The sequence below is a fragment of the Symphalangus syndactylus genome, chromosome 1 (assembly GCF_028878055.3).
Source record: "Symphalangus syndactylus isolate Jambi chromosome 1, NHGRI_mSymSyn1-v2.1_pri, whole genome shotgun sequence".
NCBI lineage: Eukaryota > Metazoa > Chordata > Mammalia > Primates > Hylobatidae > Symphalangus > Symphalangus syndactylus.
The window spans coordinates 73,982,485-74,010,309 of NC_072423.2; the positions used below are offsets into that span (position 1 = coordinate 73,982,485).

Below are 27,825 nucleotides of genomic sequence, written 5' to 3' on the forward strand. Positions count from 1 at the left end.
TTGGATGTCATGAATATAATTTGACAACAGAATCTCCTTGAATGTGGTGTAAAAACAAAAATAAAGCAAAACATATGAGAGGCATTGATGAACCCAACCCAAGATGCTTTCCTGTAATTCAGGATATTTTGGATGAGGAAAGTATTTTGATTTAAGAAAATCTAGACTGGAATAAATGGAGTGTCTGTCCCCAACAGAACAGGCTTTCCCAAAAGAGGGACTGTTAGGGCCCGAAGAGCAGCAAAGGGTTTGATTTGGGTTGAAATTATACAAGGACAGATAGAAGAGAGTAGATAAGGTATGCTCAGGTTGGAGGGTAGATTGGAGACAAATGTTGGCAGTGGAAAACCGCAGCTGAAATATCAATGTCCCAAATCTCTGAAACAGGACCTGATTGCTGGGATGGTGTGGGCAAGCAGGGACTCTCTCCTGGAGAGGGAAGACTGATGGGCACACTTTCTGATGATCATTCTTCACAGCCATCAATCTCTAGCCCTCTGTGCCAGTCACAAACTCTTCATGGTTTCACTACATTCCCCTGTTTCTTTTAACCCATATTAGGCTGATTTAAATATTTGATCATTTTTAGTTCTGATACTTATTCATTGCTCTGAGTCACTCTTTGCCCAAAGCAAACTGTTGTAGCCTGGAGGGGACTTTTGCAGAAATATGAAACTTGTTACAATGATTCCCTACTCTTGTCTTTCCAGCCTAGCTTTCCAATGCAAAGGCAGAGTTTCACCCTTGCAGCTATTAGGAAATAACTGCCCAAGAAAATTATCACAGGTGACATGCAGAATGCATGGTGGCTAATTAGTTCAACTGGAAAATCAAGAATGAAGCTCAAGGTATCATGTTTATAACACAGCTAAGGACAATTTGATGTTAACTGTGCCTTTTAGAAGGGATCCCTCCTTCACCTTTAAAAGGAAAAATACACATTTATTAGTACTTACCTTAAAATCATTTCTAGTAATATGACCAAATTATAGGTATAGAAATAGGTATAAGTTGAAACGTTTCCTTGTACATTTTTTCCTTCTCATAGTTCATCCCTCCTTTTTGTAGAGAAGAAAACCAGGATTTGTTGCCACCATAGTTTCTCTTTCTGTGTTTCTGGTTACTCTCTAGTGGACCCATCTGTGTGGTCACAGTTGTGCTAGTTGGAGAGACGCCACTGGGGGTCATTGATCTGTGCTACTTGAGCACTGTAGTGAATTCTCACCTCTTTCAAAGTAGTAATTAGACCTCTGGTAGTTTGTATTTTTAGATACATAATTTCCTTTATTGATTCCATACAACTTTGGGAAATAGTATATCTGCTTTCATTTTAAACTGAAGAGTTACTTTAGAAATACCATTTTTTGTTTCCAGAGGCTCTAAAGGATTTTCATTTCTGTGACAGATTGACAGGCTGTGAAGATTTTCTCCAGAATGGTAACTTGGCATCTGCCAGGACCTTCCTCTGGCTTTCTCCAGCCTTCTAATTACAATAATGCCTCAATGAAGGACAGGGGTACCTTGTGAGAAATGTGTGTTGCTAGGCGATTTTGTCATTGCGTGAACACCATAGAGCACACAAACACACACCTACATGGTAGAGCCTACTATGCACCCAGGCTATGTGGTGTTGCCTATGGTTCCTGGGCTACCAAGTCAGTAACATGTGACTGTACTGAATACTGAAGGCATTTGGAACACAATGGTAAGTATCTGTGTATCTAAACATATTTAAACCTAGAACAGGCGCAATAAAAACAAGGTGTACCATCTCATTTGGGACCACCATCATATGTGTGGTTCATTATTATACAGCACATGTCTGTATGTTATCTTTGTCCTTTTGTGAAAACCTGTCATTTTGAAATGCTGTCTCTTAGCAAAAGGGATCATGATTCATTGAATTTTTTATTTTTCAAATAAAGCGTATTTTTTTTCATCCAGAATGTAGACTAGTGGGAAACACATGAAAGAGCTAGACTACTCAAGGGTGATTGGCAATGGCCTCCTGCTGACTCTTGCAGTGGGGAGGGTGGAGGAGGAAGAGTGGTAGCAAAAGGCCATTTGCTAGCCCAACCCTGTCCTGCAGGGCTCCTGTCAAGAAGGGAGGGGAAGACATAGAGGACTTCAGTTAAGTAAGTCTCCTATCTTGGTATAAACACTATTCTTAGGGACTTCATGTTTATAAGGACAGGTTGTTTCACCAGCATAAAAACCTTCAAAAAGCAGTATGAAAATAGTATTAAATAATAAAAATTTTCAATTTGTAGCAATCAAAATTGGTTTTAGTTCAGAAAATACCATGAACCAATCTTTTTTAGTTCAGGAAATACAGTTAACCCTTGAACAGTGTAGGGGCTGGGGAACCGCAGTTGAAAATTCACGTCTAACTTGTGGCTCCCCAAAAACTTCTAATGGCCTACTGTTGACCAGAAGCCTTACTGGTAACATACACAGTCGATTAACACATATTTTGTATGTTATGTGTTTCACATGCTATATTCTTAGGACAAAGTAAGCTAGAGAAGATAAAATGTTACTGAGAAAGTCTTAAGGCAGAGAAAATATATTTACCATTCATCAAGTGGAAGTAGATCCTCATTCTGGTTGTCTTCAGGTTGAGTGGGCCCAGGAGTGAGTGGGAGGTTGGTCTGGCTGTCTCAGGTGCCAGAGATGGAGGAAAATCCACATAGAAGTGGACCCTTACCGTTCAAATCTGTGTTGTTCAAGGGTCAGCTGCACAGCCTCCTGGGGTACATACCATCCCCTCTGTTGGCCACTGTGAAGGAGGAATGCCATTAGTTCAAGGATAACAGGGTCAGTTTGAAATGACCATGTACTCATTTTGGGGAGAAAATCTATTTGAGCTTGTCAAAGTTTTTCTGTAGCTTCAAAAATATCAAACTGTAGGAGTTATAAAACTCCACTTTTAGATAATATACTTCTTAGCATTAAGAATTTAGACCTGTTAAGAAAAAAGTATGAATACATGTTTTAGGTACAGAGCTCTTTTATATCCATTAGTGAAAATTATATCTAAACATATCATCCTGAAACTCAAGATTTCATCATAAACAACAAATTCAAGTTAAAATGAATAAACTTAAGGTTTTTAGTATGAATTCCAGTTTTTTTTCTTTTTTTAAACAGAGACAATATAAGAATAATGAGGTCTTATTTTGATTTGCCTCATTTAATTAGGATTTCAGGAAATTAAATAACTTTTTTTCATGACCTTTAGAATACAAAAAAATTAATATTAGGTCAATTTTTTGAAAAAAAAATTATCACCAGGAATTTAGGCAATTAAACTTTAAAAAATAACATGCAAAAGTTAACGCAATTTAGAAAGCCTTTTTTAAGCAAATGATTTGGTTTTTCATGATAAGGAATCTTTTAACTGAAAATCTTATTTTTCCTGTTTTGTTATTTCAAAGGTTTTGTTTTGTTTTGTTTTTGAAGAAGTGACATTTTCCTGGATTAGTGAATTGTTAAAAAGTACATCCTTTCTGTCTGCATTTTTCCCTTTCTTAAGTAAAGCAAACATTTGTATACTCACACACTGAAGGAAAAAAGTGCAAGTGTTATAAGATAATTAGAATGGTTAGGATAATTGCCTTTTATGGATACATAATGCTTCAGTTGTTTACTGCTAAATGAAATGCAAAAGTGTATATTAGACTAAGGAATAATGTACAAAATAGATCTAAATACAAAGGAAATTGTGTTCTGTCTGAAAATTTGTAGATAGGTCTAAATTAACAAGAATAAATTAAGAAGTATATATATATATATACACTCATTTATACCCTTGTGCGTATCTCACATATGTGAACACACACACCAAATACACTGAAATGTCCATATTTAGTGCCAAAAACGTGTGGTGAAAAACCAGTGGGATTATCCTTTGTAATAGCTCATTCTTTAAGTTGCATTTCAATAAGGCATTGCTGTGAATCCAGAGGAGATTGTCAATTACATAATTTTTTTCATGATCTAGTATTTGCTTGGTGCCTCAGAGAAAATGGTTGCTCATCTCTGCCCCTCACTGTTCATGTTTGGGAGTATTGTTTGGCTGTGCCAGTAGAACTTATTCTGATAAGCTCACCAAATTTCAGGAGTAGCCTCCTTTCAATAACTCCACACTTGTGCATGTGGCTTAGTGAACTTACTGGTGACTCAGTCATAGCAAGAAAGGGCATCTCCCAACCCATGAGCAAGACACATGCACACGTATGTTTATTGCGGCACTATTCACAATAGCAAAGAGTTGGAACCAACCCAAATGTCCAACAACGATAGACTGGATTAAGAAAATGTGGCACATATACACCATGGAATACTATGCAGCCATAAAAAATGATGAGTTCGTGTCCTTTGTAGGGACATGGATGAAACTGGAAAACATCATTCTCAGTAAACTATCGCAAGGACAAAAAACCAAACACCGCATGTTCTCACTCATAGGTGGGAATTGAACAATGAGAACTTATGGACACAGGAAGGGGAACATCACGCTCCGGGGACTGTTGTGGGGTGGGGGGGGGGGGGACAGCATTAGGAGATACACCTAATGCTAAATGACGAGTTAATGGGTGCAGGAAATCAACATGGCACATGGATACATATGTAACAAACCTGCACATTGTGCACATGTACCCTAAAACCCTAAAGTATAATAAAAAAAAAAAAAAAAAAAAAAAGAAAGGACATCTCATGTCTATGTGACTACAAATATCGGAACAGATTCTCAATCACCAACCCCAACCTCTACCCTAACACAAAGGTATATGACAAAATGAGACAAAATGAAACAAAATTGTTCCACATGCTACAGTGGCCTACTGTTGACTAGAAGCCTTACTGATAACAGAAACAGTCGATTGACACATATTTTTAAATAAATATAATATTTCGCTAGTTAGGTTTTCTATTTCATTTTATTTCAAAGATGACAAAAACTAAATATGCTTCTCAAACCTCTACCTTTTTCAAATTAAGTGAAGTCTTCTTCTCATTTAAAGCTGTTTATACTCAATTTGAAATATGAAACATAGCTTCAAATCCAACAAAGAGAATGTTGCTAACTCTGGATAACACTTGGGGACTTGAGTCCTGGAAGGCTGATTGACAACCAGATTGACAACTCCGATTGACAACCTTGCTTACTTTGGTAGGGTTTACTATACTTAGTATGATAGTTTTTAAATTAATTTAGAGCAGAACCTTTCCGAGGGATCTGTGGCAAGAATGTTTAAATAATTAAGTGCTGAAGAAGGAAATAATTTATCCTGAACTTTGGAAGTGTATTATTACTAATGAATTTAAAGATAAGTGTAGAATTGATCATCTATCATTTTTAAACCTTTTAAATTGGAATTATAATGAAAAATGCACTCCCACCCCCACACACACACAAACCCCAACAACTCTTTAGGTGCCTACAGATAGGAAAAATTGCATTTATCTGAATTAATCTTGGAGTGAATACTAAAGTTAGTTGGAAAAGCTCCTGAAATGTATGAGACCTCAAAATAGTACCTAACAAAAAATAGTACCTAAAATGTCTTCGAAGAAGTGTAGTCTTTTAATTAGGATCCTTCTTCCTGTGTAAACACCAAAATGAAATTTTGGAATAAACCTAAGGTGGTCCTGAAGTGCTGTATTACTAGAAAAAGATATAATTGGTGGAAAGGGTGGATGGATACACAGGAAGAAGCAAGAACCTGAACTCCTGCTGGCTGATGGAAGAAAATGGGTGATAAAGTTTTTGCTTCTGAGTATTTGATATAAACATCATAATTAACCTCACCTAAAGAAAACTTAATAGAACAGGAGTAGTGGCTCACACCTGTAATTCTAGCACTTTGTGAGGCTGAGGCGAGTGGATCAGTTGAGGTCAGGAGTTCGAGACCAGCCTGGCCAACATGGTGAAACCTCATCTCTACTGAAAATACAAAAGTCAGCCAGATTTGGTGGTGCATGCCTGTAATCCCAGCTACTCGGGAGACCAAGGCATGAGAGTCACTTGAACCTCTCATGGCGGAGGCGGAGGTTGCAGTGAGCCAAGATTGCATCGCTGCACTCCAGCTTGGGTGACAGAGCAAGAGTCTGTCAAAAAAAAAAAAAAGGAAAAAGAAAAGAAAACACAAGAAAAATATTTGAGGGTCCTCAATGCTTTGTATAAACACATTCTTTCTGGTACATCCAAAAGGAACTGATTTCAAATTGGTGTAGGGCAAAGCAGAAAGTAAGTGTGTGGTCATGGAAATGAAAGGACAAGAGAGTTGACAAGAGTTACAAAAGACAGACAACAGATAATTAACATTGCTGTTGATTTAATTTGATCACTAGAAATGCGGCATTCATTTTTAAAAGAACGTCTATCTATCCATACCAATAATCTGGAGATGATCACACTTTCCAAGCAGAGAGCTGAAGTGAAGGCTTGAGGGGATGCCTCTGCCTCTCTTCATTTTCTTTCATCTATATGGCTGACCAATATTCATGCATTGATAGATTTTGGTTTCTCTCTGGTTCCAATATTTACATAATACAGTAATAGTTATAGGAAAGAGTTTGCATGTTCATTATATAAACCTATACCGATTTTTTTCTACATTTATCTATAAATTACATACGAGTGGGGTAGCTCTATTTCTTGCTAATTCCTGAGAGTATTTATTTTAAGCATGTCTTTAATTCAAAGGGATCAAATATAAGGACCACGTATTTATTATTTCAAGTGTTTTACACAGTATATCACATTTTATCCTTAAATACATGCACATATAGGTATGACACTTTATACTTGTGTAGTATAAAAATATTAGGCCAGGCGTGGTGGCTCATGCCTGTAGTCCCGGCACTTTGGGAGACCGAGGCGGCGGATCACAAGGTCAGGAGTTTGGGACCAGCCTGACCAACATGGTGAAATATACAAAAATACAAAATTATACAAAAAATTATACAAAAAATATACAAAAATTTTGTCCTAAAAATACAAAAATTAGGTGGGTGCGGTGACATGCATTTGTAATCCCACCTACTCAGGAGGCTGAGGCAAGAGAATTGCTTGGACCCGGGAGGCGGAAGTTGCAGTAAGCTGCGATCTTGCAACTGCACTCCAGCCTGGGTGAGTGAGAGTGAGACAGAGTGAGACTCCTTCTCAAAAAAAAAAAAAAAATTAGAGGGTCCTCAGTGCTTTGTATAAACACACTTTTTACTAAAAAAATTTACAAAGCATATTTCCAGTTTTGCTTTGGAGTGAGGAAAACAAGTTCCCAGGAGCGGATATCATGAGTCCACTTTACAAGTGAGATAGCTGAGGTAGGTGATATCACAGAGGCCACTGTTGCTTTGACTAGACCCAAGAACTTTGTAGCTCAAAGGTCTCTGCACTACATTCACCAAGCATTCATGGAAAACCTGGGATGTAAATAGGGAACTGTGCTTGGGAAGTACAGAGATAAAACAATTCTGGCCCCACCTCTCAAGGAGCTTACAGCCTTAAAAAGAATGATCATAGAAACTCTTAGGTACAAATGGAAACTGTTTGCTAAATACAGGAACTACTGAAATATTCCATGACCCAAGAGAATGGGCCAATGCTGAAGCCCATAGTATTGTCAGCTAAGGCTGAGGTGAGGAGGTGGTCTTTTTGCCAAGCCTTGAAGGACAGCTAAGACTGTACTTGATAAAAGAAGAAAAGTAGGAGAGAATTCCAGGCTGAAGTAACGGCATTTATGGAGACTCAGGAGGCTGAGGCGGGAAGGGAAGATTGCTGGAGCCCAGGAGTTCAAGGCTGGAGTGTGCCATGATTGTGCCTGTGAATAGCTACAGCACTCCAGCCTGGGCAACATAGAGTTCATATCTAAACAATAATATTAGGTATTCGGGGGAAACCTTAGGAACCTTTTAAAATGGCAGCTGTATTTGCTGTGCATTTGTAAAAGGAAGAAGCAGCATGGTGAACCAGTTTGAGCAGAGCCGCAAGCTGCTTGTTAGGCACCCCTCATTGTCACAGAGCATTCGATTTATCCTCTGGGCAGAAGGAGCTTCTGCTGCTGATGGACAGGAAATGAAACATTTATCACATTGCTGTTATTATTTTTAAGAATTCTTTAAGGAAAGGAAAAATAATCAATCCACAATAATAGAGAATCAACTCTTAAAGAGAGGAAAAGTATCTGAGTATAAACTGATGGGCAAATTAATTTCCCTTTTTTATGTAAAATTGTTGTGACATGTTAAAAATAATTTATGTAATTTTAGAAAGTAAATTGGATTTTCTTTCAACCTTTATATATGAATGTGTGGTCTTGGGATTGACTATATACTGAATATTATACTAGAAACTGAATGATGATTCGGAATAGTATAGGTGACATTCAGTTTCATTAAAGATTAATAGTAGCAGGCCGGGCGCGGTGGCTCACGCTTGTAATCCCAGCACTTTGGGAGGCCGAGGCGGGTGGATCACGAGGTCAGCAGATCGAGACCACGGTGAAACCCTGTCTCTACTAAAAATACAAAAAATTAGCCGGGCGTGGTGGCGGGCGCCTGTAGTCCCAGCTACTCGGAGAGGCTGAGGCAGGAGAATGGCGTGAACCCGGGAGGCGGAGCTTGCAGTGAGCCGAGATTGCGCCACTGCACTCCAGCCTGGGCGACAGACCGAGACTCCGTCTCAAAAAAAAAAAAAAAAAAAAAAAAAAGATTAATAGTAGCATGGCCTTGTGTGTTTTGTCGTATCACAAAAAGCAAGATTTAGTGGCTAGGGCCCTGGATTATTAGGTGGCAAGACTTCCAGTCCAAGCTGCCACACTTGCTGACATTTATGCTCAGGTTAATTTTCCCATCCGTAATAACGACAGTAATAACATCCAAAACCAGTATACCCAGATAAATGGTAAAGATTAATAAGGTAATATCTGTGACAGGCTTTGGACTTCTTAGAAAAGCACCAAATAAAAAGAACAGCAGCAAAACCTTCTATATAGATAGTGTCATCAGTTTGCTGCCTTCTGCACAGAAGGACCACATTGAGATTCTGTTGTGCAGTGTCAGTCCCATAGGTCACTGAAGGGGGAAGGGGTGACTTTGGGAGTGACTTTGTCACTCATTATTTGAATGACTTTGGGCAGTTACTTAATTGGACGAATTTGTTTTATCTGTAAGTACTGATAACATACATTACTCGAACTCGTAAGAATTAAATGAGGTAAATTAATTCATTCACAGTCAGAAAATTCTACCTAAATTTCTCTTTTTGTTTTGGCCCTTGTGGGAACTTATGTAAAAAGCAGTGTTCTTCTACACAATTGACAAAATGGCGTGATAGACCTTAGGATTTGTTGGTCATATTTCTAATTTGGTAATTATTTCTTATAATATCACCATCTCTCTAGTCTTTGTTCAGTATTTTTTAAAACTATGCAGCAGTGGAAAAGTAAACATTTTTAATTTTCCTCCTACTTCTTTTCTTTCTTTTCTGTTTTTTTTTTTTTTTTTAATGTAAACCCTTCAATTATATCCACCTCTTATTTCTTATCCTTTGTTTACTATCTGGAATTAAACAAGGAGGATTAGGGGTGGTGCTTTACCTTTGTAAAATGCACTTGAAGTTCATTATAAACATAAATATGTAATTTATAAACATATTTATTTTAATAATCATTTTAATAATTATAAACTAATATTAATTTATAATATAATATAAATAATATTTATTTATAATATACTTGTTTATAAATTTAACATATTTAATTTATAAATTTAACCCAATGCTCTTGGGTTTTCATGCATTAAATCCCTGCCAACCCAGAGTAACTTAGGAAAAGATCCTCCTGAGAAAGTTGGTCATTAAATTTTAAAAAGGGTGCCTTTTTACTTCTTTTTGATAATCTTAGGATAGCAAGAATTGACACTTACAAAGTCGTATTGCCAAGGAGAAGGCTTGATGATGCCTGTTAATATATATGAATCAGTCATTTATCATTAACTGTTTGCATTAATGCTTCTTAGCTATTTTTATCGAATTAGTTGTGACAAAAAGTATCTGAAGTATTTGTGCTTATTACTTTCCACTTAAATAAAACTGCAGTCTCACCCCCATCTTTTTTTCGTGCATGTGGCAGAGGTCATCCGCAGTGCTCTGTCCAAATAACCATTCATTTACTTTGAATTATGGCAGTGGGATGCTCAGTGTTTGTGGACTCGCAGGTCAGTATGGGTAAAGAAGGAGAGAGAGTCCAGGCACAGCGTTTTCAGTATTTCTGCACACTGTGTCTGAAGGATAATGCATGTGGTCAAGAAGAATTTTCCTAGTCCTGTGACTGTTTAAAATTTGAGAGGAGAAAAAAAGTCTAAGACTTCTGCAATGTTCCAAATTGTTTTTCAAATGAGGTTTTAGCAAGGTGAAAATACCTTTCAAAGGGTTTATACACCCATGAGAATTTTTAAAAATCTCTTTAAACATAAAATATTCTCCTAGCTACTGGAGTGTTTCGGGTGTCTCTGCTTAATCAGCTGCCTCACTTCCTGGTCTCTTAGTATTGGCTTGGTGCCTTTACAGCCCAATCATGTGGTTAGATTGTGTTGCACACTGTTGTGTGCTGCACACTGTTCTTTCCGAGTTTTTTCTCCCACAATTGTTTGACAATTTTGTTCACTGGTGATAATGAAAGAGAAAAAAAAGTGCCAGTCATCTAACACAGTCAACACCCATTTTTGCATGTTGTTTCTGTGCAGCAGAGGTGAGCACAGAACCTGAATGTGCTCAGTGAAGTACTGTTTAGTGTAGTTCTGTGTGGGACTCGGATTTGTAAAGCCCCTGCACTTGTAATTCACCAAAGTTTCCCAGACACAGTTCCAGTGGCACATTCCAAGCCTTTTGTTTCCAGTGCAGTAATGGGACTTGGTTGTAACTACATAAACTCTGATGATAAATGCCTGGGATTCTGGTTGGAAACACCTGTCAGAAGGACTTCAAGAAAAGGTTTTAGAGCCTAGGGTCTTCTGAGTAGCAGTACCTGTTGACTGACCTGCTATGTGCTGTGTTAGAAAATTATGTTGGAAAATACTCTGTGTACTTGGCGACAAGCCTTTCTGAGCCAGGCATGTGTTGATATGATATGGTGACTTCAAACAGTCCTACAGGTGCTGTGGTATATTAGTTAAGCTTTTTTGATTCCAAGTAACAGAAACCAAGTGATTTGCGCTTAAGCATAAAAGACACACACACACACACACACACATATATATATATATATAAATTTTACTTTAAGTTCCAGGATACATGTGCAGAGTGTGCAGGTTTGTTACCTACATATACATGTGCCATGGTGGTTTGCTGCACCTATCAACCCGTCATCTAGGTTTTAAGCCCCGCATGCATTAGGTATTTGTCCTAATGCTCTCCCTCCTCTTGCTCCCCACCCCTCGAAAGGCCCTGGTGTGTGTTGTTCCCCTCCCTGTGTCCATGTGTTCTCATTGTTCAACTCCCACTTATGAGTTTGAACATGCTGTGTTTGGTTTTCTGTTCCTGTGTGTGTTTGCTGAGGATGCTGGCTTCCATCTTCACCCCGCAAAGGACATGATCTCATTCTTTTTTATGGCTGCAGAGTATTCTACGGTGTATTTGTACCACATTTTCTTTATCCAGTCTATTTTGGTGGAGATGGGGTCTCACTGTGTTGCCCAGGCTGGTCTTGAACTCCTAGGCTCAAGCAATCCTCCTATCTCAGCCTCTCAAAATGCTGGGACTATAGGCATGAGCCACCATGGCTAGCCTAATTTTGTTCTAACATCTCAGTAAATTAAGACTAATCAGTAGATATTTTCAGATAAAATATAACTTCTATTAATTTTATGAGCACATACATTTATAGATTTGTGTAATAAAATTTGTACTTTGTGGTGTTATATTTGAAAATAAAAATAAAATTCAATAATGAAAAAAAGAAAAGAATACAGGCCTGCCTCATAGGGAGGACAGGTCTAGGACTTGGAAGCCTATCTTAAGCCAGTTCTCTCTGCCCCCCACCCCCATGTCTCTGCCTCCCTTCCTTTTTTCTTCTCTCTGAGGGCTGTCCCAGGGTCAGGGACACTTTAAATAAAGTAATCTCCAGGATTTACTTCTGTAGAAGAGAGAATCAGTTCAAAAGACTCACTGTGAATTTACCAAAAACACCTGAAGCCATCATATGGCGCTTGTGTTGCTCTTGATACTTCTTTTACCTGCTACACCCACACGAGTAAGAGCACTGAGCTATTTAGGGTGCTCTGGGCAGAGAAGGCATGGAAGCTTGGAAAGCTTGCTATTCTAAGTCTTTTCTGCTACACTTAATTTTTGCTCATTACTGTTTGTATATAATCCTTATCATTTCATAGCTCCTGGCACAGTTATAAATCTGAATGTTGAAGGGACCTCTGAAGATCACTCAGACACAGTCACCTAGACAGAAACCGTAACAGGTCTCCACCCACCATTATTAAATCATGCGTATGGTTAGGAAGTGCTTGCCTTGTAAAGTTAGTGACGGCTGGGCAGCTCCTAACTGTGCCCCTATTGATCTAGGTCCGTCTGTAGCTTCCTCCAAGGTGCACATGTTCCCTTTGCAGCAATACAGAATAAGGCCTGTCCTTATCAATGACTTCAAATTCCTGAATATGTAAGAAGTCACTCTGTCATTCACTTAAAGATATTTAAATGCCTAACGTTTACTGGGCAGTGATTAAGTGCTATGGATGTCAGATTTTAAAATGTTTGGCAAACATTTGGAATAGCAACTGGACAAGCTTCTGAGGAAGTGGGAGAGGGCAGAAGAGAAGTGGAAGCTTTCCAAGGACACCTCAGCCCCAGGAAGACTGGATATCATCAATCTGATGTAGCAACGTCCTCTTTATTCAGTCACCCAGTGGTTTACAAAGTCTTTGACATGGGAGCCAGAAGTCACAATGTAAGGTTAGCCCTCTAATATAGGAATGTGGGGTCCATGTTGTGGAGGCGATGGAAGGACAAGGGCCAGGGCATTGTAAGTGACAGTGAGGATCGTGGATGGAATAAGCCAGACTACCCCAGCTAGGGGGGAAAAGTCAGGAAGGAAAAGGGCTGATAGCTGGGAAGAGATGGACAAACTAATGAAAGAGACTAAAAGTTCAGTCAAGTGAATTTAGACAGGACATTAATCCTCGGTAATATAATAATAACGTACTTGTATAAAGTTCTTGTACGTTCTCAGGAGCAGGGGTTGCTGATACCATGTACCAATGTGGAAGAGAGATATATAGGCTGATTTGTTTCAAAAAAAGACCATATTGGTCATCTTATGTGTATTTAACTTAGGATAATACTGGATATAGTTTTCATTTTAAGTAGTGTAAGTTTGCATTCATAACTTGGCATAAAGTGTTCTATCTCAATAACTTACTAAACATGCTCTTTAAAGTTCATTGCAGCCAATTGGTACACAAATAGTTTTAGAGTGTTCTATTGTTCTTCCTGAGAATTAGACTTAAGTAATGTGAGAGGAGTCTTAAAATGTTAAATGAAAAAGCTCAGTTTTAGGCAATTTTCGAGAGCTCATCATTTTTAAGCACAGGAAAACTTTTTTAAAAACGTTATAGAAGCCAACTGGAACTGAACGTTTTAAAAATTGCTGTGGATAATGTACAATGTAAATAATAATTCTTTGCCAATTTAAATGGTAAATTATCAGAAGACACACGCACACACACACATACACCCCTCCTATGAGTGAACCATTTTCTGGCTTTGGATTTATTCTGTCTTTAATGAGTCATTTTTAAATATGTGTTTTAATCAACAGAAGGAGTGCTAATTACTCACGTAACTGCTTCAAATTATTATGTACTTGTTTTTCATGGGCTACATGTATGCCTTTAGGTTGGTATCATAGGTCCATAGGGGCAGAAAACACGGAAGGTGCTATACTTTCTCTTAGGAAATCTCACACTGGTCTGTGTATTATGAGGACAGAAATGATTTTTAATATCTGGTATGAGGTGAGCTCTGTTTTTGTTTTATTTCTTTAATTTCTGCTTCTTTTAGTATTAGTAGTCTTATTTATTGATTTAAGCATTGTTAGTTGATTTTTTTTTCCTTTATTTCAAGTAACTGAAAATTTAGATGTCACATTTCTGACAGCCATATCATTTGGTTGATGTCCATCATTAGTTTCTCTTGGGGCCTGATCGATTGTTCACAGTTTTGGCTGTCATTCTTACTGCCCCATGGCTGTGGGTGTTTCTGTCAAAGAGAACTGTGAATTGAGAATATAGTGGCAGTTTCATGGCTTGTTGGCAAGGTGACCATGTAATTTGTCATCTGAACAAAGGTGCTTTGGGCTAGTAACAGTGATGCCAGGACAACATGCTTAACCCATTTCAAACCAGGATATATGGGCACTCAACTTATAGGTGACCATTTTGCAATTCAGAGCCTTAAATTGTCCATGTTTCAGCAAATCTCTCTCTTACATAAGACTGCACTTTTCACACCAAATTCCAAAGATTTGGAAACCCAAATCATTTTTTTTCTTTTTTTTTTTTTTTTTTTTTTTTTTTTTTTGCTGAGACAGGGTCTTGCTTTGTCACCCAGGCTGGAGTGCAATGGTGTGATCTTGGCTCAGTGCAACCTTGACTTCTGAGACTCAAGTGATCCTTCTACCTCAGCCCCCCAAGTAGCTGGTACTACAGATGCATGCCACCACTTCTGGCTAATTTGTGTTGTTTTAGGAGAGACGGTGTTTCACCATGTTGCCCAGGCTTATCTGGAACTCCTGGACTCAACCCATCCTCCTGCTTCAGCCTCAAGTGATCCTCCTGCCTTGGCCTCCTGAAGTGCTGCGATTACAAGCATGAGTGACCGCACCTGGCCCAAATCTTACTTTATATGCAGAACTATGCAGTAGAAGTGGTGCCTTCCTAGAAGAGCAGTTTTAATCAGGGCTAAATAATGTGCAGTACTCTTTTTATATTAGACGTATTTTAATGGAACATGACCCAAAATGTGCATTTTTTTAGATAAAAGTTTGGGCCTTCAGAGAAATACCACGTTTGCTGCAAGTTGCTTAATAGAGCAACCCCAGGCCTCTCTAGTTTCTCTCCACTTAGACCAAAGTGATACTTTGGTCTACATGTTTGAAAAGAGCTGACTTAAGTGACCATACATTTTGAAGATGAGAAAAACTGATTAACTCTGGTCTGAAAACGTTTGGACATTCCAGCTGCTCTTCTTTTGTCAAATAGAGACATAAAGGTTATGACTGGGGGGATGGAGAAGACCACTGGGGCCTTGCATCTCTCTTAAAAATCTGCCTGATTAGGTGCCAGGAGAAGTTTCTTCTTTGTGTTACTCAATGTCTTGTCTTTAAACCTTCTGGTAAAAGGTGAATACACTCAAGGAAGGTGTTTGTTGATTCATTTAACAATTATGTTTGGTGTGTTTATTTTTTATATCTGTATTTTATATAACATGAAGTATTTATAGTAGCAGAAACATAAGAAATGAATTATTTCAACAGCTGGTACCATATTAGGGAGAGAACTTTGTTTAGAAAAATATCTTGACCTAAAACCTGAGGTCAAAGATTTTCAAGGGAACAAAAGTAATTAAACCATTCTGGATAAAAACAAGGATTTGAAGATGGGAGGAGTGAGAGGAGATAGGACTGAGCTTTAAGGTAAAAACTCCAAGGATTTCTTTTTAATATTTAGTTGTCTATCATGAAGCTCTTCCTGTCTACTCCCTGAGAACTTCAGTTATGTGTGCTGCACAGGTAAACGCCTGTGTCAGAGATTTTCCAGGGAGAGCAGAAGGAGAAAGGTGCTTTTTCAGTGAATGTGTGTGAAGCCCCAGTGTACTTGAGCATTCACAAGATTTATCAAGACAAAGATTTGAGCAAGAGCTCAAAGCCCAAAGACTAAATGTATTCCCACCTACTCAAAACTCCTTAGACAAATTGCTAGGCTGAAATGCAAGGCACCTTTAGATCAAAGTGCAGGGTTGAAGATAATTTATTTTGTATTCAGAGGCGGGACTTCTCAGCTTACCTCTGGGTTGAGTTCATAAGACTTTTATGCCTCCATGGAAAGTCTGAGAACATCCTGGTAATCAGGGATAAATTTAGAGAAGTGGAAGCAGGTGGTATCAAACACCAGCTTCTTTTCCATTTGCATAGACATATCCAAGGCCATGAATCCTTTGACATGGGCCAGAAGTTCTAAGTTGAATGGTATGAAGGAATTAAAATGACACCCGTAGCAACAGAAGAATATGTTAACTACAAGAAATTGGGCGGCCGCCCCTTCTGGGACGTGAGGAGTCCCTCTGCCCGGCCGCCCCATCTAGGAAGTGAGGAGCGCCTCTGCGCGGCCACCCCGTCTGGGAAGTGAGGAGCGCCTCTGCCCGGCCGCCCCTTCTGGGACGTGAGGAGCGCCTCTGCCCGGCCGCCCCGTCTGGGACGTGAGGAGCGCCTCTGCGTGGCCGCCCCGTCTGGGAAGTGAGGAGCCCCTCTGCCCAGCTGCCACCCCGTCTAGGAAGTGAGGAGCGTCTCTGCCCCGCCGCCCCATCTGGGAAGTGAGGAGCGCCTCTGCCTGGCCGCCCCGTCTGATATGTGGGGAGCGCCTCTGCCCGGCCACCCCGTCTGGGAGGTCTACCACAGAGGCCAGAAGCAATGTGGGGGCTGGACGTGGGGGCTTACGCCTGTAGTCCCAGTACTCTGGGAGGCCGAGGCGGGTTGATCACTTGAGGCTAGGAGTTCGAGACCAGCCTGGCCAACATGGTGAAACATATGAAAAATACAACAGACAAATCAACCAACCAACCAAGCGACAACAAAACAGGTCTACCCTGGAGTCATACTCTAATTTTTTCTCTTTTCCTCCCTTTCTGATCCTTTATCCCACTCTCTTTTTCTTCCTCTTCCTTCTTCTTCTTACTTGTCAAATAGAGGATTGAGTTATTATCATTGATCCATACAAAGTCCCTCTCTCATTTATTTTCTTTAATTCCCACCTCCTATTTCTATTCCTCGTCTTCCCATATGCAACCTTCCTAATATGTTTGATATACATCTTTTTGTTTGTACTTTAAAAAAAAAAAAAAAAAAAAAGAATCAGCTTCCTCGCTAGCCCACCGCCATGGCCCAGGAAGGCATCACTGCTGGAGGTGTCATGGACCTTAATACTGCTTTACAAAAGGTCCCAAAGGCTGCCCTCATCCACGATGGCCTAGCACGTGGAATTCGAGAAGCTGCCAAAGCCTTAGACAAGCTCCGGGCCCGTCCTTGTGTGCTGCCCCCAACTGTGATGAGCCTGCCTATGTGGCTGGTGAAGACCCTTGGTGCTGAACACCAGATCACCCTAATTAAGGTTGATGACAAGAAACTAGGGTAAAGGGTGGGCCACTGTAAAACTGACAAAGAGAAAACCCCATAAAGTGGTTAGTTGCGGTTGCATAGCGTTAAAGACCATGGCAAAGGATGTCATCAAAGAGGTTTTTTTTTTTTTTGAGACAGAGTCTCTCTCTGTCACCCTGGCTGGAGTGCAGTGACATGATCTTGGCTCACTGCAGCCTCCACCTCCTGGGTTCGGGAGATTCTCCTGCCTCAGCCTCCCAAGTGGCGGGGATTGCAGGCGCGCACTATCACGCCTGGCTAATTTTTGTGTTTTTAGTAGAGACGGGGTTTTGCCACGTGGTTCAGGCTGGTCTTGAACTCCTGAACTCAAGTGATCCACCCACCTCGTCCTCCTAAAGTGCTGGGATTATAGGCGTGAGCCACTGCGCCTGGGCCTTCTTTCATGTTTTAATTCAAGGGAGCTTTTCAAAAGTATATGTTGAAGGAACATTTTTATATATACTCCAACACACACCCGATGGCCAAATTGTGTTCACAGCTCTCAGACTTACTCATAGATTTAGAATCTTCTCAGGTACTTGGTCTTAATGGAAGACAACGGAGGTCCTGAAGGGGCTTTTTGTCCAAATGGTCAGCTGGAATGTGGGAGGAACTTTTATTAGCACAAGAGCAAGTTGAAAATTCCTTTGTCTTTTTTGGTGACATTGTAGCTGACAGTATTTACTTCTAAATGAGACAACATCCGGGAAGGGGGCACCCGGATTTGAACCGGGGACCTCTTGATCTGCAGTCAAATGCTCTACCGCTGAGCTATACCCCCTTCACCTACCAGAAGCTCCTTCCTTGTCCACTTATAGTGACTCAATACAATCAAGTTCCACCCACGCTAGAGTTCTGGCAAGCTTTGTGTTCTAAAGCCCCACCTTCTTAATTATCCATCATCTGCTTTGGCTTTTCCCTTGGCCACCAATAAACTGAAAGGGAACACTTGAAAATGACAACCTGTGCTGGGCGCGGTGGCTCACGCCTGTAGTCCCAGCACTTTGGGAGGCCAAGGTGAGGTCAGGAGTTTGAGACCAGCCTGACCAACGTGGCGAAGCCCCGTCTCTGCTAAAAATACAAAAAAATTGGCTGGGCGTGGTGGCAGGCACCTGTGGTCCCAGGTCCTGGGGAGGCTGAGGCAGGAGAATTGCTTGAACCCTGGAGGTGGAGGTTGCAGTGAGCTGAGATCACACCACTGTACTCCAGCCTGGGCTAAGAGTGAGAGTCTCTCTCTCTATGTATAGAGAGTGTGTGTGTGTTTTGTAAAGACAGGGTTTTGGCATGTTGCCCAGGCTGGTTTCAAGTGATCCAACTGCCTGAGCTCAAGCAATCCTCCTGTCTCGGCCTCACTTCGGCCTCCTAAAGTGCTGAGATTACACATGTATACCACGGAGCTTGGCCTCTGCTCTGTTCTTGATGGAAACAATAGCCAGCTCTGACCCTGCGGTCCTGCTGATAGCTGGGGAAGTGTTTTATTGAGGTTGAATACTGTGGCTCCTTCTTATCCCACTGGCAGGGGAGAACTGAAGCCTCACCTTTCAAAGCTGGCACTGGTTGGTATGGAGTGCAAGGGCATAGGCCCGAGAAGCCCTTTCTCGTCTCACCTCCTCTCCAGGGGGAAGAGAAGCCGAGAGTACAGTTGGCTCCTTCCTCCAATCTCAGGGAAGAAACAGCACACTTGGAGACAAAAATAAATTTTTTTAATGTAAAATAATATTAAGAGTTCAAAAAAAAAAAAAGAAATTGGGATAAAAATCACAGTATTAAGAGTCTCAAGAGAAGTGTGTTGAACAATAATAGCAATTTTGTTTACTTAATGCTGAATCCTAGTATGTAGTATATTATTTCAACAGTATTTCAGTTATTATCATATTTGCAAACATTAATATGCTTAAGCCAGGCGCTATGGCTCACGCTTGTAATCCCAACACTTTCGGAGGCCAAGGTGGGTGGATCACTTGAGATCAGGAGTTCAAGACCAGCCTGGCCAACATGGTGAAACCCCATCTCTACTAAAAATACAAAAAATTAGCCAGGTGTGGTGGCACATGCCTGTAGTCCCAGCTACTCGGGAGGCTGAGGCAGGAGAATCACTTTAACCCGGGAGGTGGAGGTTTCAGTGAGCCAAGATCATGCCACGGCACTCCAGCCTGGGCGACAGAGTGAGACTCCATCTCAAAAAAAATAATAATAATGCTTAAAATAGAACAAAGCTTGTCATTTTTTAAAAACAGATGACTCATTTGGTGTGGTCTTGTACAATAGGGCATTAACTTCTGGAGCTAGTGATATATTTATTCATAAACCATTTTATCTGTCAAAGAATCTTTAAAATATAGATATTGGATACCCAAGTTATTAATATTTATTAGGACACAGATATCCATTTTTACTGGCTTATATTCTTCTATATTGTGTGTATGAAATAAAGAGCATTTCCCCAAGTTTGAAAATACTCATTCCTTCATCATAAAACAAAATTCACTTCTAATGAAGAACTATAAAATACTGTAAAAGTTAATTAAGTCTTGATTTATGCACTTAAGGATTAGCCTATCAGGATTTCAGTGATATATAATTCAATCTTTTTATTATCTTAACATAAATAAGTTTGACAATTATTTCATGATCCTAGTTGCATTCAATTTTTACTTAGTGAGATGGCCTGATATTTAATTCTTATTCCAGAATGAGAAACGTATCCCTTAAAATAATAGAAGTCTTTGCTGCTTTAGCATATGAGAGTAATTAGGATTTTACATTCCTCCTAGAATCTATTTTATATGGAAATGTGTACACTTGTAGGGTAATAACCTTCATAAGTCATTTGAGATTTCTACTTAATCAGATTCTGCCCATTTCTGCTAACATATTGCATAGCCAAATATATATGTGTATAAAAGTACTTGTTTATCAGTCAGATGTTAAAGAGACTTCCCACGTGGCAAAATAACAAACCAACATAGAACAGGAAGACCCTTAGCCTTTAAAAGTTGATTTTAAGAGAAGAGCATAATTTCTGAATTAGTATTGAAGATTAGATAAAGAAGAGCCAAGTGAAAAACTATCAATTTACTGCGGTTTTAGAAAAACGATTGACTAGATACAAAGACAAGTCTTATATTTAAAAAAAATTGCAAATAAAGAAGTAGAATTTATCACTGGGTCACTTTTCATCTGTTAGCGATTTCTTCCATCTCTAGCCCCAACCCCTGTCTTCTGTCTCTTCTCCACGCCTCTGTCTACCCCATCCCTTCTCTGTTATCTCCTATCACTGTCCCCTGGTTGGTTGTCTTTATGCACATGGCCGTTCATTGTTTCTTTCTTTTTTTTGTTTTTTTTGAGACAGGGTCTCGCTCTGTCACCCAGGCTAGAGTGCAGTGATAACAATCTGGGTTCACAACAACCTCCGCCTCCCGGGCTCAAGCCGTTCTCCTGCTTCAGCTTCCCAAGTAGCTGGGATTACTGGCACGTACCGCCACACCAGGCTAATTTTTTACTTTTAGTAGAGATGGGGTTTCGCCATGTTGGCCAGACTGGTCTTGAACTCCTGGCCACAAGTGATCCTCCCACCTTGGTCTCCCAAAGTGCTGGGAATACAGGTGTGCACCACCGTGCCCAGCCCATTGTTGCTTTCTAAACACCTTCCAGTCTGATTATCCATCCTGATGATCATTCTTAGGTATGTAGATCCCTAATCTGATAACCTGATTTTTCTTTCTGGAGAGGATCAAGTGGATACTAGCATAATGCTTGGACCCTTAGTCTCACTCCCGGAAAATTTATTAAATAAATGTAGATGCAATATGTGTATTTTTATATTTAGAGATAGCACCTTCAGCATGTTTTTAATTCATGGGCATTTTCAGTATGAACTGTTGTCCAGAACTTGCCCATTAAAACCATATGTGTAAACCATATGTGTAAACCATATGTGTAAACCATATGTGTAATACTTTCTATGCTGCCTCCCAGAGCCCGACTAAGCAGTGGCCTTAATCAATAAATTATTCATTATTTAAGCTAATATTTATTAAATACTTACTGTATCAGACACTGGAGTTAGGGGGTCATTGTAGTAGTCTGGGTAAAAGAAGAGCGCATTTCTGCCTTGCTAGCACATCAGCTGGCTGAATAACAATAGCATTTACCAAGAGAGCACGACGACGAAGATGAAGTGCAAAGAAGATCATGAATGTAGTCATGACAGTGTCTCCTTCACCACTGTGCCCTTTAATATTGGCAATAACATCTCAAATGCTGGCAAGGTCAATGACTTTTAATTTATACTCCTTGATTTTTACTTGTAGAGCATTCTAATCCCACTGAATCCCTCAGGAAATGAATGTGTAGGTCTTTCATTCTCTTTCTCACCAACACCAGGGCTGGGCTTTCCCTATGCAATGGCTTACTGCCTGTATATCCTACATGGAGGCTGCGGTAACTTCCTGTCTGGTTCATTCATATGGGTTCTCTCACCTCAAGGTCAGTTTGACCACCCTGACATACCTGCCTGCCTGGAGTTCCCTCCCTCATACCTGTCCTGCCTGGAGTGACCCTCCCCCACCTGTCCTGCCTGGAGTGCCCCTCCCCCACCTGTCCTGCCTGCAGTGCCTCCCCCACACCTGTCCTGCCTGGATTGCCCCTCCCCTACCTGTCCTGCCTGGAGTGCCTCCCCCACACCTGTCCTGCCATCAGTGCCCCTTCCCCATACCTGTCCTGCCTGGAGTGTCCCTCCTCCACACCTGTCGTGCCTGGAGCGCCCCTCCCCCACCTGTCCTGCCTGGAGTGCCTCCCCCACACCTGTCCTGTCTGGAGTGCCCCTCCCCTACCTGTCCTGCCTGGAGTGCCCCTCCCCCACCTGTCCTACCTGGAGTGTCTCCCCCACACCTGTCCTGCCTGGAGTGCCCCTCCCCCACATCTGACCTGCCTGGAGTGCCCTCTCCTCATGCTTGCTTGGCCACTTTCTGTTTACTCTTCTAGTCTTAGCTGGAGTGTCACCTCTTTTGGGAAACCATCCTGCACTGGCTCCCTGCCACCATCCCCCCACATCCCTACTAAGAATTCCTTCCTTCCCTCTATGTACTCTTTTGTATCTTGTATATGCCTCTATCACTGTCCTGATAAACATCTGTCATTCTCAGCAGTTTACATGTCAGTCTTCCTCACCAATGTGAGCTCCTCGAGAGTAGAGATTCTGTCTTACACACTTATTCAGTTTAGTATCTCCAGCATCAGTATAGTGCCTGGCACACAGTGAGCCTGCAGGAAATACTGGCTGAATTGAGTGTTTTCCTCCTGATGTCTTCCCAATGTCCACAGGATGAGATTGAAACTTTCCTGCCCCCTGTGTAATCTGACCATCCGTGTGGCTGAGGTGGCATGTCTGCATGCCTCGGCCCTGTGATCCAGTTGCATTCTGTGCACCGCAGCCTTTTGCTAGTGATGTTATCCTTGCCAAGAAGTGTTCCTTCTTTTTCCCTGCGAAGCGAACAGCACAGACCAATCCATTCCTTTAAGCAAGAGCACAGGTGCCACCGTCTTTAAAAAGCGCACACAAGTCAATGCCAATCTGTGTTATGTCTCTCTTCTCAGAACCTTCAAGGAAGATACTGCATATGCTTTGTACAATACAGTGTGGACATCATATGCCATCTTTATTCACATAGTCCATGTAGATTACATTCATGCTCACCATAAAAGAAGACACTTTTTGAGCATAAAAGTTGTACCTTATACGTCTTTAATTTTCCCAGCAGCACCGAACATAGTTTGATGCCTTAACCTGGGTAACAAGTAATTGTTGCTATAGGCAGAATGGAGTGGAAAGTGATTTGAAAGCCTAGGCCCTGAAACAGTGGTTTCTCAACATGACTTCAAGGGAGTGTCCAATAGTTCTTCCCTCATCATGGTCCGTCAGTGTGAGAATTTGCTCAAAACCACGCATAAGGAATACTATGTCAAAGTGACTGTGTTAGTGGCATTTCTTAGCTCGTCTTAGTCCAATAGTAATAGCCTGTGGACCTTGGGCTTATTTTGAAGTTCATCTGTCTATTTTAGTATAAAACATTTTGAAATATTAAGTTCTTTCAATGCGATTATTGAAAACTTTTTGTCTGTTCTGTGTAGAGCACAGATGGGATCCCACAAATGAGGTGTCTTCTCTCAAAATGTATGTGAAGTAGCATCAACTTTACAGGTAATCCAAAGACAACATGAGGCGATTCAACTGAGATTCTTGATACGGTGACAGGTACACAGTAGGTCCTCAGTATGTTGATTGATGAATGAGATAGTTATTAAACTTTAGAAAGATTCTTTATATGTTTTATATAAAAAATCACAAATTCTGTGTCATAAAATCTCACAAAAGATGAGTTTCTACCGTTAATGGTAGAATAAAATGCCTGTGTACTACCCAAAATTTTCCTAAATTTCAACATTGAATACTTGTGTTTTCTTTGTACTTTGGATCTTTTTCTCCATTTTTGGAAGAGTGTGCGCTTGTTTGTATTTTACTCCCTCCTTGGAAAACAGTTGCCCATTCATTTGATCTTTGAGAAACTTAAGCAATTACTTAATATTTATTTCTGTCTTTGCAATTTCAGTGTAAGTTTCATGTTGTATAGGCTATTCGGTAGTAAACACTTTAGTTAGCACATGCTGGTCACACTCTTAAATCTTCACCCACTTGAAGATAACTGATATAACCTACTGGAAATTAAGGCTGTAGATTTTCAGGTAGAGATTTCAGTATTGCTGCAATCAATACTTTGCAGATAGTGCTAACAGCTTTTTCTATGAAATATGTTGGCTAGTGGGTGGAAAATCAATGTCTGGGAATGAAAAACAGGTGTCAAGTTTGATAGGGACATCATGCATTTGATATTTGGAGGCCAGAGGGGCCTGTCAACAAACACAGCAGTAATTCTGTCGGATGCAGTATGTGTGGAATTAATGAAAATCGCAGAAACAAAGCAGTCTGGACAGAAAGCTAGTTCTGCAAAAAAACACAGGGCAAAAATGTATCTTCCTCGTGCACCTTAAGTGAATGAATTACAGAAAGAAATTGAGATAGAGTTAAAATGAAGGCATGTTTGCAGCACTATAGAGTCTGACAGGAGAAAACAGTAGGCAGAGGAGTAAGAGGTAGCCACACCACCCCACTCAAAGGGACTCTGCCAAGTGTCCAGCAGATGTGTGGAGATATGACGGGTGCTGTAATAGAGTGCTGTGATTTAATTTGGAAGTTGCTGAACCCAAGCAAATCAGCAGTCTTTTCTAGGCCAGTCAAGCTTGGCCTCATTCAGGAGTTGGTGAAAATGATGAAGGCCTGAGTTAGCCAAGAAGAGAGAAGGAGCAAGGGATAAACAACTGAAGACACATTGATCACATGCAAAACACTTGCCAAATACAGTGACCATCAGTGCCTTACAATAGAAAGGATGCACAGTTATTGAGTATTAGGGAACTATTTGCCTATTCAATAAATTAGGGGAAAAATAATGTTGAAAAAAGGGGACAAAATTATTAGTCATTGTTGTTCATAGTATTCTCTTCCTGGAAAATGTAGAAGAATCCACTGAAAATCAATTAAAACTGTTACAAGAGTCCAGCAAATACATAGTTACAAAGTAACATATATAAAAACCACTAACTCTGGAGCCACATTGCTTAGATTCTAATTCAGGCCCTACTATCAGTTATGCAAACTTGGGCAAGTCTATATTTGTGCCTCAGTTTCCTCATGTGTAAAAATGGGGATTGTTATGCATATGAAATAAATTATTATATATAAAATTTCATAATACTACCTGTTACACAGTCCAACATAATATTTCCTCTTATTGTTGTTTCTACTACTATTCCTAGCTTTCCTATAATCTTCATAGAAAATGTAATTAAGATTTCATTTACAGCATCAATAAAGAGTCTGCAATACCTAGGATAAAATCTAAATAGAAATACTACAACAAATGGAGGAAGCCTTTATATTTTAGAGATGTCAGTTCTCCCAAGAGTAATCTACAAATTTAATATAATTTCAATTAAAATCCCAACAAGAATTATGAAGACTTGCAAAATATTTTTAAAGTTTATTTGGAGAATTATGGGCATGTGAAACTAATAAAAAATAAATTGAAACAGAAGCATTCAGGAGAGGATGATTTGCCCCATCATATATTTAAATATGTTATAGCTCAGTAGGATAAAAATAGAAAATACAAGCATATTAAATTTATAAAAGCAGCATTTCATACATAGGTAACCAGAAATGAGTTATTTACTAACTGGTTTGGGGAAGGAGAGTTATCATTTGGAAAAAAATATACAGTTAGATTAACCTCCTATAGGTTAAGGTTTAACCCCATAGAGATTAAGGTTTAACTGAAATAGATGAAGCCTTGGAAGTACTAAAAAAAAGGACAGGCAAATATTTTTTGTAGTTTTGAGCATTGAAAAGCCTGAGATTCTTCTCAGTATGATCTCAAAATTCAAAACCATTAAATAAAAGATTGATAAATTTGACTACATAGTTTTACATCTATTTATACAAAAAATATTTTTAAAAGAGAAGGACAAATGACAGCCTAGAGAAAAAATTTAAAATTTGAAGTAAAAATAACTTCAGTCTATTATGGGATCTTAAAAAATCAATTAAAAAATGAATACTATAATATAAAACTGGGCAAAGGATTATAACAGGCAATTTGTGAAAATAGAGATAAAAATACCTATTAAACATATTTTAAAAGTCAGTACCAGCTCTAAGCACAGATGTAACTACTGTACATACACTATATGTATACTGACTATACACTATATGTATAGACACTATACAGTCATGTGTCACTCAACAATAAGGATATACTCTGAGAATGTGTCTTTCACCATTTCATGGTTGTGCAAACATCATAGAGTACACAGACACAAACCTAGATGGTAGAGCCAACTACACACCCAGGATATGTGGTATGGCCCGTTGCTCCTAGGCTACAAACCTGCACAGCACGTGACTATACTGAATACTGCAGGCAACTGTAACACAATGGTAAATATTTGTGTAGAAAAGGTACAGTAAAAATGTGGTATTGTAATCTTACTGGGCCACTGTCTTATATACAGTTCGTCATTGACCAAAATAACCATTCTATGGGGCATCACTGTATAGATTTGTTAACGTCTATCAAATAGAAAAGTTTGTTTTTAAATGATAGTACCTGTATTATGGACTGATAACCTTTTACTAGTTATTGTAACAAATTTCTAACTTCCTAACACGAACTTTCTAACTTAAGGCAACAGAAATTTATTCTCACACAGCCTGCAGAAGTCTGAAATCAAGGTGTTGGCAGGGCCGTGCTCCTTTCAGAAGCTTTAGAAGAGATTCCATTCCTTGCTTCTTCTAGCTTCTGGTGGTTCTTGCCACATGCTGGTTCATGGTTTCATCACTCCAGTCTCTGCCTCCATCTTCATGTGGCCTTCACTTCATTTGGTTTTCAAATCTCCCTTGTGTGTCTCCAGAAAGGTGCAGATTATTGGATTTAAGGTCAACCCATGTAATCTAGGATGATCTCTTCATCTCTAGATCTTTACATTAATTACATGTGTAAAGTTTTTTTTTTTCCTAACTAGGTCACATTCACAGGTTTTGAGACACAGATTTATCTTTTGGGGAACCACTACTCAGCCCACCCTCTGACCCCAAAACATGGTCCTCCATCCCATGTGTACCCTATCCCAACATCTCTAAAATTCTCAACCCACTATAGTGTCAAATCTAAGTCCAAAATCCCATTTAAATATCTTCAGCTCAACAGTACCAAGTTTCATCATCTAAATCATCTGAATCAGATATGGCTGAGCCTCTGGGTGTGATCCATCTGTGGGCAAAATCTCCATTCATCTGTAGACCTGTGAAACTAAAAAACAAGTTATCTGCTTCTAAAATACAGTGATGGGACAAGCATAGGATAGACATTCTCATTCCACAAAGGAGAAACTGGAAGGAATAAAGGGGCCACAAGACCCAAGCTAGTTTGAAATCCAGCAGATCAAACTCCATTATATTTCAGAGCCTAAGAATAATACTCTGTGGTCCAGTGCTCCACTCTGGGCTCACAGTTCTGCCGGCTTCTGCTTCTGGGCTCAAGGCTCTCCCCTAGGGATTGTTTTCCTTTTCCTTGAACAATAGTATATGTTTTCAGCCAAGTAGCTCTATCAGCCTGTTTTCTTCCTGTAGAATTCCAGAAGTCTAACAGCCTTCCTTCGTCTCATCCTGTCTCTGTCCTCATTCTGTCCAAGCTGGTAGTGTTTGTGCCGATACAACATTTTCATAAGCCTAGTGGGTCTCCTGTGTATGTTAGAGGATCCAGGTCATTAGACAAGAGAGGCCTCC

General features: G+C 39.9%; 1 protein-coding gene and 1 non-coding gene across 19 annotated transcripts in view; one reads left to right on the top strand and one right to left on the bottom strand.

Moving 5' to 3' along the window:
* The window catches only part of PTPRM (protein tyrosine phosphatase receptor type M), an 834,094-nt gene that overhangs the window by 442,651 nt on the left and 363,618 nt on the right, over nucleotides 1–27,825 (top strand). The window lies entirely within an intron of this gene.
* TRNAC-GCA (transfer RNA cysteine (anticodon GCA)) lies at nucleotides 18,133–18,204 on the bottom strand. Its single transcript has one exon. It is a non-coding gene; the product is annotated as a tRNA-Cys (tRNA).